Genomic DNA, 10,172 nt, shown 5'->3' with positions numbered 1-10,172 from the left:
CGGCACACCCAAAGGCCAAATGTGACAGTGCATCAATATTAATTCATTTTACAGAGAGGTTTTGCTTTTCCCTCTCTTTCTAAAACAGCCTGATTACATGCTTAGTGCTACCTCAAGAGATAAGCGATCACTAAACTCCCAACTAGCCATAAACAAGAAGAAAAGATAAAATCTTCCCAGTAACCTTAAAGGAAAACATTTATTTAAAAGTTCTCACACCTAAACATATGCCTTTTACTTCACAGTTTATCTCTGTAATCTTTGGCTAAGGCTTTTTGTTTGTTTTTTTTTTTTCCTTCAGAGAAAGTAACGGACTGCTTGCAAAAGTGGTCCCAAATCCTGCACCCTAGCCCATACCTCTATATCCACATCCTTTATTCTATATGATTATGTGGCTTCTGTCGTCAAGGGGGAGAGTTCGCTTACCAAACCTTGAAGCTGGGCTGCCCATGTAATTTGCTGTGGCCAACAGAGTGTGGCAGAATTGACAATGTGCCACTTCTCAACCTAGGCCCAAGTGGCTTTGTCCACTTTTGCTCGCCCTCTCAGAACCCTGCTCCACAGCCATGAGGACAAGCCAGGGCCAGCCTGCCACAGGATATGAAAACACGTGGCATGAAGATGAGCCATCCCAGCTGATGTCACAAGCCAGGCCCCAGCGCTGACTCAGTTACATGAGTAATCTCAGCCAAGAAGAGAGCTTCCCACGTGAACCCAGCTCACGTTGTTCGATCGCAGAATCATGGGCTAAATAAAAGTTAAGTCACCAAATTTTAGGATAGTTCGTTACACGGCACAATCTAACTGATACAACTGATATGTGCAATTTTAATGCTATTAATTTTTCTGATCTTAAACTAGTATCAACTAATTGGAGAAAGTTCAGAAAATACAGAAAATGAAAAAAACTGTTTATCATTTATTACTAGAATAAAAAAAATATTCTGGTGTATTTCTTCCCAATCTTCAGTGTATGAATGTGAGTAAATGAAAATGGGATCCATTTAGTTTTAATCTTATTTTTTTTTCTCTACTAGAATATCAAACAAAGGGTTTTTCTTATGCCATGAGTCTCTGAAAACACAAGTTTAATGGTTTCACAATACTTTAACATGGATGTACAATAATTTAAACCATCATATATTTTCCATAGTTTCTATAACTACTAATGAAGTTGTTTTTTAAATTATTTTAAGTAATACTGTTCATTTGGGCATAGAAAGCTATGTCCAATTATGTGATTATTTGTTTAAAATAAACTTCTGGAACTGAAATTCTTGATTGAAAGAGTATGGACTACTGCTCACCTACTCAAAGCCAGTCATCCTAAACACATGCGTGCACACACGCCCATCTTGTTCTGCTGTTCACACCCTTATGCCCTACCATGTGCTCAGGGGCCAGGGGGCTGTCCCCAGCAAAGGAGAGAGGAGAATTTTGATTAGTCTAAGCTGCAGGCTAAATCTAGCCCAACACCTATTTTTACATAGGCCACTTCACGCAATTCTGGCCAGTGAGACATGAGAAGTCTTTGGGGGAACTTTTGGGGAAAGTCTACCGTATAAATACCCATGCAGGAATAAATGGTCCCTTTTCTCAACTCTAGATATACGTGTATGAAGATGTGATGCCTGGAATTTATGCAGCCATCTTGACTATTGGGAGCTAAGCTTGACAGGACAAGACAAGACAGTGAGGATGGCAGAGCAGGAAAATGATCAAAGCATGGCCTTTGTGATGTTGTTGAACTGCTAAATTCCATGGAAACACTCCAACTCTGGACAGTGAGATGGTAAACCTAAACTTCTTATTGTTTAAACCATCTTTTTTTTTTTTTTTTTTTTTTTTTTTTTTGAGACAGAGTCTCGCTTTGTTGCCCAGGCTAGAGTGAGTGCCATGGCGTCAGCCTAGCTCACAGCAACCTCGAACTCCTGGGCTCAAGCGATCCTCCTGCCTCAGCCTCCCGAGTAGCTGGGACTACAGGTATGCGCCACCATGCCCGGCTCATTTTTCTATATATATTAGTTGGCCAATTAATTTCTATTTATAGTAGAGATGGGGTCTCGCTCTTGCTCAGGCTGGTTTTGAACTCCTGACCTTGAGTAATCCGTCCGCCTCGGCCTCCCAGAGTGCTAGGATTACAGGCGTGAGCCACCACGCCGGGCCTATTTAAACCATCTTCAGCCAGGTTTTCTATTCCTTGCAGCCAAAAGGATGGAGACTCTTTGAAGACTTTCCTCACCTAAGACCAAACAGAGCTCTCAGAAAGACTGCAGCAATGAACCTTTTCTGTAGCACTACACGGGCTTACATAAAATTTACAAAACAATTTGGAGAAAAATGACAAATGTAAAATATTTAATATCCTAACATCCAGAAAGCTGATGCAGTTCTCATTTGTCCAAAATTTTAAAAAATAACTCCTAGTAAATTCCTTTGTTTACATAGTGTAGCAATGTGTTGTGAGAGTTCTTCTATGGGTTTTATGCTTTCTGCTGCTATTGTGAATGGGAGCACTTTCCCCATTACATCTCACAGATCGTTGGTGGTATATAATAAAGCTATTATTCTTCATGTATAAACCCACAATCTTTACTGAGTTCTCAGTAATTCTAGGAGTATTACCATATATTTGCTTGTTTTTACTGGTAATTATGTTATTTATTTTTAAAAAACCTTTTCACTGGCCGGGCGCTGTGGCTCACGCCTGTAATCCTAGCTCTTGGGAGGCCGAGGCGGGCGGATTGCTCAAGGTCAGGAGTTCAAAACCAGCCTGAGCAAGAGCGAGACCCCGTCTCTACTATAAATAGAAAGAAATCAATTGGCCAACTGATATATATATAAAAAATTAGCCGGGCATGGTGGCGCATGCCTGTAGTCCCAGCTACTCGGGAGGCTGAGGCAGAAGGATCACTGGAGCCCAGGAGTTTGAGGTTGCTGTGAGCTAGGCTGACGCCACGGCACTCACTCTAGCCTGGACAACAAAGTGAGACTCTGTCTCAAAAAAAAAAAAAAAAAAAAAAAAAAACCTTTTCACTGACTACTATCAGCTATACTTTACATGTTTCACAGTTTACTGCACTGGCAAGAAATTCCAGAACAACAATAACTATTATCTTGGAGTATTTTTTTTCTTTTCTTTTCTTTTTTAACTTTTGTCTTTTTATTGAGGTCTTTCATCTTGGGGTATTTTTTAATTATAAAGGGAATCTCTAGTGTTTCACTACTAAGTATGATGTTAGACTGCATTAGATTCTCACAGTAGCACAAACCCTACTGTAAACTGCGCATGCAAGGGGTCTAGGTTGCGCGCTCCTTATGAGACTCTAATGCCTGATGATCTGAGGCGGTGATACTAGCTCTGGGGAGCAGCTGCACATACAGATTATCATCAGCAGAGAGGTTGGACTGCACAATAAATATAATGCACTTGAATCATCCCTAAATCATCCCCCTCACCCCTGGGTCCGTGGAAAAATTATCTTCCATGATATTGGTCCCTGGCACCCAAAAAGCTGGATACCAGTGGTAAGAAATACATATGTACATGTATAGGCACACATATACACAAAATTTATTTTTTGGTTTATGATATACTTAAATCATGTTAAATAAATATCCTCCAAATTTTTATAAGAATTTTATTTTTCAAATTAAGAATAGGTATCAAACTACCAAATGCCTTTTAGGAATCTATTGGGATCATCATATCTTACTGGAACTGATCAAAGGGTCTATTCAGACTTCCTAAAACACATTTGTATTCCTAGATTAAAATGTTACACCAACATTCTGAATGATTTTTTTTTCTTTTTTTAAGACAGGCTAGAGGGCAGTGGAACATACTTGCAGTATTGCAAAGTATGTACATACAAAATGCAGTATGCAGCATACTGCATTTTAAGACACTCTGTCAGCCAGGCTGGAGTGCAGTGGCGCCATCATAGCTCACTGCAACCTCAAACTCTTGTGCTTACGTGATTCCAGGCACACACTACCATACCCAGCTAATTTTTCTACTTTTAGTAGAGATGGGGTCTCGCTCTTGCTCAGGCTGGTCTCAAACTCCTGACCTCAAGTGATCCTCCCGCCTCAGGCTCCCAAAGTGCTAGGATTACAGGCATGAGCAACTTCGCCTAGCCTATGAATTATTCTTTTATTTGCTTTTCTTTTTGAACTTTTTCATGTGCTTTATTATTTTAATCGTATGACTAGTATAATTCTTCTACTTGAGTGTGATAGCAATTATACAACAGGGGAAATATCTCATATTTAGAAATTTAAATAAGCTCATTAGTAAAACTGTAATAGCAACCTATGGTAAAAGGTGGAATCCCAACAGATCAAGTTAAATGGTTTGCAGAGGAAGGCAGGGCTGTCCTTTGAAATGCTAGTATTACTACTGACATTTCTGACAGCTTTGCTAGACACAGTCCTTGCCTAAAGCTTTGCCAACTATGGAATACTTTCCTGATCCTGGGACTTGGCCCTAGCTGTTTTTTTTTTTTTTTTCCTATTGAATCAGAAATACTTCCCCATGTTTTCAGATAGTATTACACAGGAGGAGAAAGAAAACTACAGCTTCTCCATCTCTGAACACAGAGCCAATCACTGGTATCCCCGTATGTATCAGTTATCTATTTTCCTGATAAAGTTGCAGAAAAAAATGATCAAAAAGCATCGTTAGCATATAATAGCAAGTGCTTATAGCTCAGGTGTCTGGGGTGGTCAGTCAGGTGGCTCTGTTGATTTTAGCTGGGATTACTTACCCTGGTGTAATTACCACCCTGGGATCAGCCAGTTGTTTGCTGATTTAGGGAGTCCTTGGCTGGGAAAACTGGGTAATTCAGCTCTGCTCTGAGAATATCCTCATGGCAATGGGGGACATGCAAGAGAGCTGGAAGAAACATGCAAAGTCTCTTAAGGCCTGGCCTTGGAACTGGCATACCACCCACCGCTCCTACTGCATCCTATTGGCCAAAACCAAAGTAAGGAGGCCAGGCCAGCCTCCAGGGCGCCTATGTAGAGAGGTGAGGAACTGGCCACCCTTGCGATCGAGCACACCATATCACTCTGTCTTCACCTCACTATGTCTACCCATCAGTGACTCACATCCTTTCCTCTCATACCTTCTCCCTACCTCACTGTTTGGCTACAAGTTACTGCTTCCCTCCAGAAGTGCTGTTTTTCACCCCCATACTGGCTGTCTCAGAGACCCAAGGAAGTAGCTGGGCCTTCTGGTCAGGGTAAGGAATGAGAGCTGCTGAGGGAGCTGTTCAAGGACCTCTCAGGTAGGAGGGGCATGGGGGAAAGAACAGAGCCTTCGTGGCCAGGTAGGACTCAGGGAAGAGTGACTACTGGGGAACCGTGTTCCATGTCTCTGCCTTTTACTAAGTCAGGAATATAGGAAAATAAAGATTTAGACTACACAGAAAAATACTCATTAGAGGCACAGGCTTCTCCGTGTCAGCAGTATGTGGTAACGTCAGGCAAATCTGAGTTAAGGGCTTGGCGGTCGCCAGCTGTCTGACCTGGGCAAGCCCTGTATCTCTTAAGATACTGACAAAGCCAAGGGGCGGGTGAGTCTCAGCGAGCCTTCTAGTGCCAACATTCCACATCTATGGATTTTATTTTGTTACCAAACTGAACTCTCTTCAGGTACATTCATTCTTTAGGTCAACTTCTAGTGTGACTGTCTGCTCACAATGCTAAAAGTCACAAGGAACACCGCCGACAGCATGACCTTCGATCCAGCCTCTCCGGATGGGCATCCACCACCCCAGGCGATCAAAAGTTGACAAAGGATCATGATTCTTTCAAAGTACCTTCACGGGAAGGGAATCAAACGTGTACATTTTTCAGGGCAATGTGGGTTCACCTGCGATTGAAGAATGATTCAGATCTATTTCAGGCAATCACTTGGTTGAATTTTCTCACACTGGGAATTATCATTGTTGCCCCCCCCCCCGAATTTCAGTTCTTTTTTAAAAATCAAATTTATTTTTCAAATAGGAGAAACATGTGCATGGCACTAAATTCATAAGCTACAAAATAATATAAAGTTAAAAAGTAGGTTTCTCTATCATCTCTATCCCTAAGCCACTTGCTTATCCTCCTCGGGGACAACCAAGTTACCAGACAGTCTATACATACAGTAAGTGCAAGTGTATGTGCTCACAGGTCCACAAACGCACACACACACACACACACACACACACACACACACGCACGCACGCAAATTCTTTTTAAACTAATAAATGGCAGTATAATAAAAACATTGTTTTGCACTTGGTTTTGTTCCCCCTCTTAATGCTATATATCTCAGGCATTATTCCATACAGAGCTGCCTCAGACTTTTAAAAGACTATATCATATTCTGCTATATGTATATTCTATTATTTAACCAGTTCCCAGTGATGAGTATTTAAGTTGCTTTCAGTATTTTGCTATTTCGAACAACTTTAGCATGAGTACCTTTGTACACAGGCCATTTTGCACGGGTGCAAGAATACATCTGTGGGCTACATTGCTGCAAGCAGAATTGTTCAGCCTGTGGTTGACTGCACATTTGTAACTTGGACAGATACAACCAGTCTTCCAGAGACACTAGACCAGGGTTGGCAAATTATGATCCATAGGCCAAATCCAGCCTATGAGCTAAGGATGTTTTTACATTTTTAAAGAGTTTTTTTAAAAAGAAAAGAAGAAGAAGAAAGAAAGTGGGTAGAGAAATAATATGTGACAAAGACTTTATGTGACCTATAAACCTAAAAAATATTTACTATTTGGCCCTTCACAGAAAAAATTTGCTGACCCTACACCAGGCCATTTACACTCCCATCAGCAATGTATGACAGTGAATGTTTTTCCACTATTTCCATTCTTATCTTTAGTCAAATTAAGATTTAAAGTAATACTTCAGGTTTTTTACAGTTGAAGAAAATGGGGCACCTATAAAACTTACATACTGGCACTATGATTTTTCCCGACAAAAATACAGCTTTTTCCAGGATGCAAACATAAACTGACACTTGAATTTCTCACCTCACAGTCCTAAGTGGCAAGAAAAGGTTAGACTCTCCAACTGTTAGAACTGGAAGGAACTTGAAAGATTATCTGGTCTGAGAGTTATGTATTTTGTGTACCATTACAATTTCAAACAAATTTAAAGGATTAAAACGATGTTGCTAACTTTTTATTTTGCCAAGTCATTAAAAAATAACCACCATCTACTTTCATCATCCATCCCTTAATGAAATAACGGAATTTAACACTTAATAGGATATGCTCAATATTAGAATAAAGGAAAGTCCATTAAATTGAGTACATTTAGCTTCACAAAAAGCCAACCACATAGTCATTTTTCCTTCTCCTAATTTTGCTTCAGATTGAATTTCCTCCATGTCAAACTCATGTTTGAGAACCAACCTCATTGTTTGATTGTTAGATTATTTTCTGAACAATCTAAACAATGAATTTGTGGCAGACCCAGAACTAGAACCCAGGACCTCTGCCTACCAGTCCCATGAACTTTTTCCTAAACCACAATTCTCACAATCAGCAAACAAGTGAACAGCACAACAGGTCCAACAGCACCCCAGCCCACTCTCTTCCTTCCCATCTCCCTGCTCTTCCTCTTTCTTCTGATCTGTTTCTCTCTCCACCAAAATGTGTTTCTAGTCCTCTTCACTGGGGTGTGGGGAAGCAAAACAAAAACAATACAATAGAATTTCCTCTCCCCTCAGTAGCTGGAGAATCCTAAATACATGCAGACCCTAACAACAATCACCCATCCACTCTAAATGTGTTTTTCCCCTCATAAATCCTCATAAATAGCCTCCACCTCACTTTTGTCCTTTATGCTGCCCACAGTGGAGAGAGAGGAGGGTCCAGAAATGCATGCATGAGTTTCTACAAGCACTTCAAGACAACTGACTAGATGCAGGCATCCTCAAACTACAATCCCATCCTGCTAGACTTGGGAAGTTTCTGGAACTGAAGAAGTCATTGAGTAAAATATAAAATATATTAGAAAAATTCAATAATAGACTAGATCAAGCAGAAGAACGAATCTCAGAACTTTAAAACAAGTCTTTTGAAATAACTGAGTCAGACAGAAATAACGAAAAAAGAATTATAAAGAATTAGCAAAGCCTACATGATATATGGGACACAATGAAGTGACAAAATATGCAACCAAATATTTGAATTTTCAATGTCCTAGAAGGTGAAGAGAAAACCAAAGGGATAGAAAACTTATCTGATGCAATAACAGATGAAAACTTCCCAAGTCTAGCAAGAGATTTAGACATCCAGATGGAGGAGGCTTAGAGAGCCTCAAATAGATGCAATGTAAGAAGGTCTTCACCATGGTACATTATAGTCAAACTGTCAAAAGTCAAAGACAAAGAATTCTAAAAACAGCAAGAGAAAAGCATCTAGTCAATTATAAGGAAACCCTCATCAGACTAACAGCAGATTTCTCAGCAGAAATCTTACAGGCCAGGAGAGAATAGAATGATATACTCAACATGCTGAAAGGAAAAAGAAATGCCAGCCAAGGATACTGTACCCAGCAAACCTATCTTTCATAAATGAAGGAGAAATAAAGTCTTTCCCAGACAAGTAAAAAGCTGAGGGAATTCATCACTACTAGACCAGTCATATAAGAAATGCTGGCCGGGCGCTGTGGCTCACGCCTGTAATCCTAGCTCTTGGGAGGCCGAGGCGGGCGGATTGCTCAAGGTCAGGAGTTCAAAACCAGCCTGAGCAAGAGCGAGACCCCGTCTCTACTATAAATAGAAAGAAATTAATTGGCCAACTGATATATATATAAAAAAATTAGCCGGGCATGGTGGCGCATGCCTGTAGTCCCAGCTACCCGGGAGGCTGAGGCAGAAGGATCACTCGAGCCCAGGAGTTTGAGGTTGCTGTGAGCTAGGCTGACGCCACGGCACTCACTCTAGCCTGGGCAACAAAGCGAGACTCTGTCTCAAAAAAAAAAAAAAAAAAAAAAAGAAATGCTTATGGGAGTCCCACACACAGAAATGAAAGAATGATATCTATCAACATGAAAACACATAAAAATGTAAAAACCACTGGTAGAGCAAAACACACAAAAAAGAGAAAAAACTCAAGAGTTACCCCTACAGGAAACAATCAAACCACAATGATAAACAATAAGAGAGAAAGAACAAAAGATATACAAAACAACCAGAAATCAATTAAAAAATAACAGGAATAAACCCTCACCTATCAGTAATAATCTTGACTGTAAACTGATTAAACTTTGCACTTAAAAGATAGACTGGCTAAATGGATTTTTTTTAAATGATCTAACTATATGCTGTCTACAAGAAACTCATCTTACCTGTAAAGACATACATACAACTGAAAGTAAATGGATGGAAAAAAGTTATTACATTCAAACAGAAATCAAAAACAAGCAGGAATAGCTATACTTATATCAGATAAAACAGAGTTTAAGTCAAAAATAGTAGAAAAAGATAAAAAAAATTATATAATGATAAGGGAATCAATTCAGCAGAAGATGTAACAATTCTAAACATACATGTACCCTAAACCAGAGCACCCAGATATATAAAGCAAATATTATTATATTTAAATAAAGACATAGACTTTATAATACAATAATAGTTGGGAACTTCAACATCCCACCCTCAGCATTAAACAAATGACCTAGACAGAAAATTGAGAAACATTTAATTTAAACTGTATATTAGACCAAATGGACCTGAGAGGCATTTACAAAACATTTTGTCCAACAGCTACAGAGTAAACATTCTTCTCAACAGCACACGGAACATTCTCCAGGATAGATCATATGCTAGGAAACAGAACAAATCTCAACAAATTTTTAAAAATTGAAATCATATCAAGTATCTTCTCAGACCACAATGGAATAAAACTAGAAATCAATAACAAGAACAACTTTGGATATTGTACAAATACATCAGAGACTATTCATTAAACAACTATTCATTAACAAACTGGAAAACCTAGAAGAATAGATAAATTCCTAGACACATAACCTATCAAGATTGAATGAGGAAGAAACAGAAAACTTGAACAGACCAATAATCAGATTGATTCAATAATAAAAAGTCTTCCAACAAAGGAAAGGGCAGGACCGGGGATGACTTCACTGCTGA

The 10,172-nt window shown here is 39.5% G+C and overlaps 1 long non-coding RNA gene across 1 annotated transcript in view; it reads right to left on the bottom strand.

Annotated features, from left to right (window-relative positions):
* Nucleotides 1–2,019: 2,019 nt before the first annotated feature.
* The window catches only part of LOC142873348 (uncharacterized), a 29,727-nt gene continuing 21,574 nt past the window's right edge, over nt 2,020–10,172 (bottom strand). The window contains exons 2-3 of the long non-coding RNA XR_012921412.1: nt 3,030–4,897; nt 2,020–2,676 (exon numbers count right to left, since the gene is read on the bottom strand). This is a non-coding gene — a long non-coding RNA (uncharacterized LOC142873348). The remainder of the gene's footprint in view (nt 2,677–3,029; nt 4,898–10,172) is intronic.

The sequence above is a fragment of the Microcebus murinus genome, chromosome 10 (genome assembly GCF_040939455.1).
Source record: "Microcebus murinus isolate Inina chromosome 10, M.murinus_Inina_mat1.0, whole genome shotgun sequence".
NCBI lineage: Eukaryota > Metazoa > Chordata > Mammalia > Primates > Cheirogaleidae > Microcebus > Microcebus murinus.
Note: the sequence above shows the minus strand (reverse complement) of the source record. Positions and strands in the feature narration are given on the sequence as shown.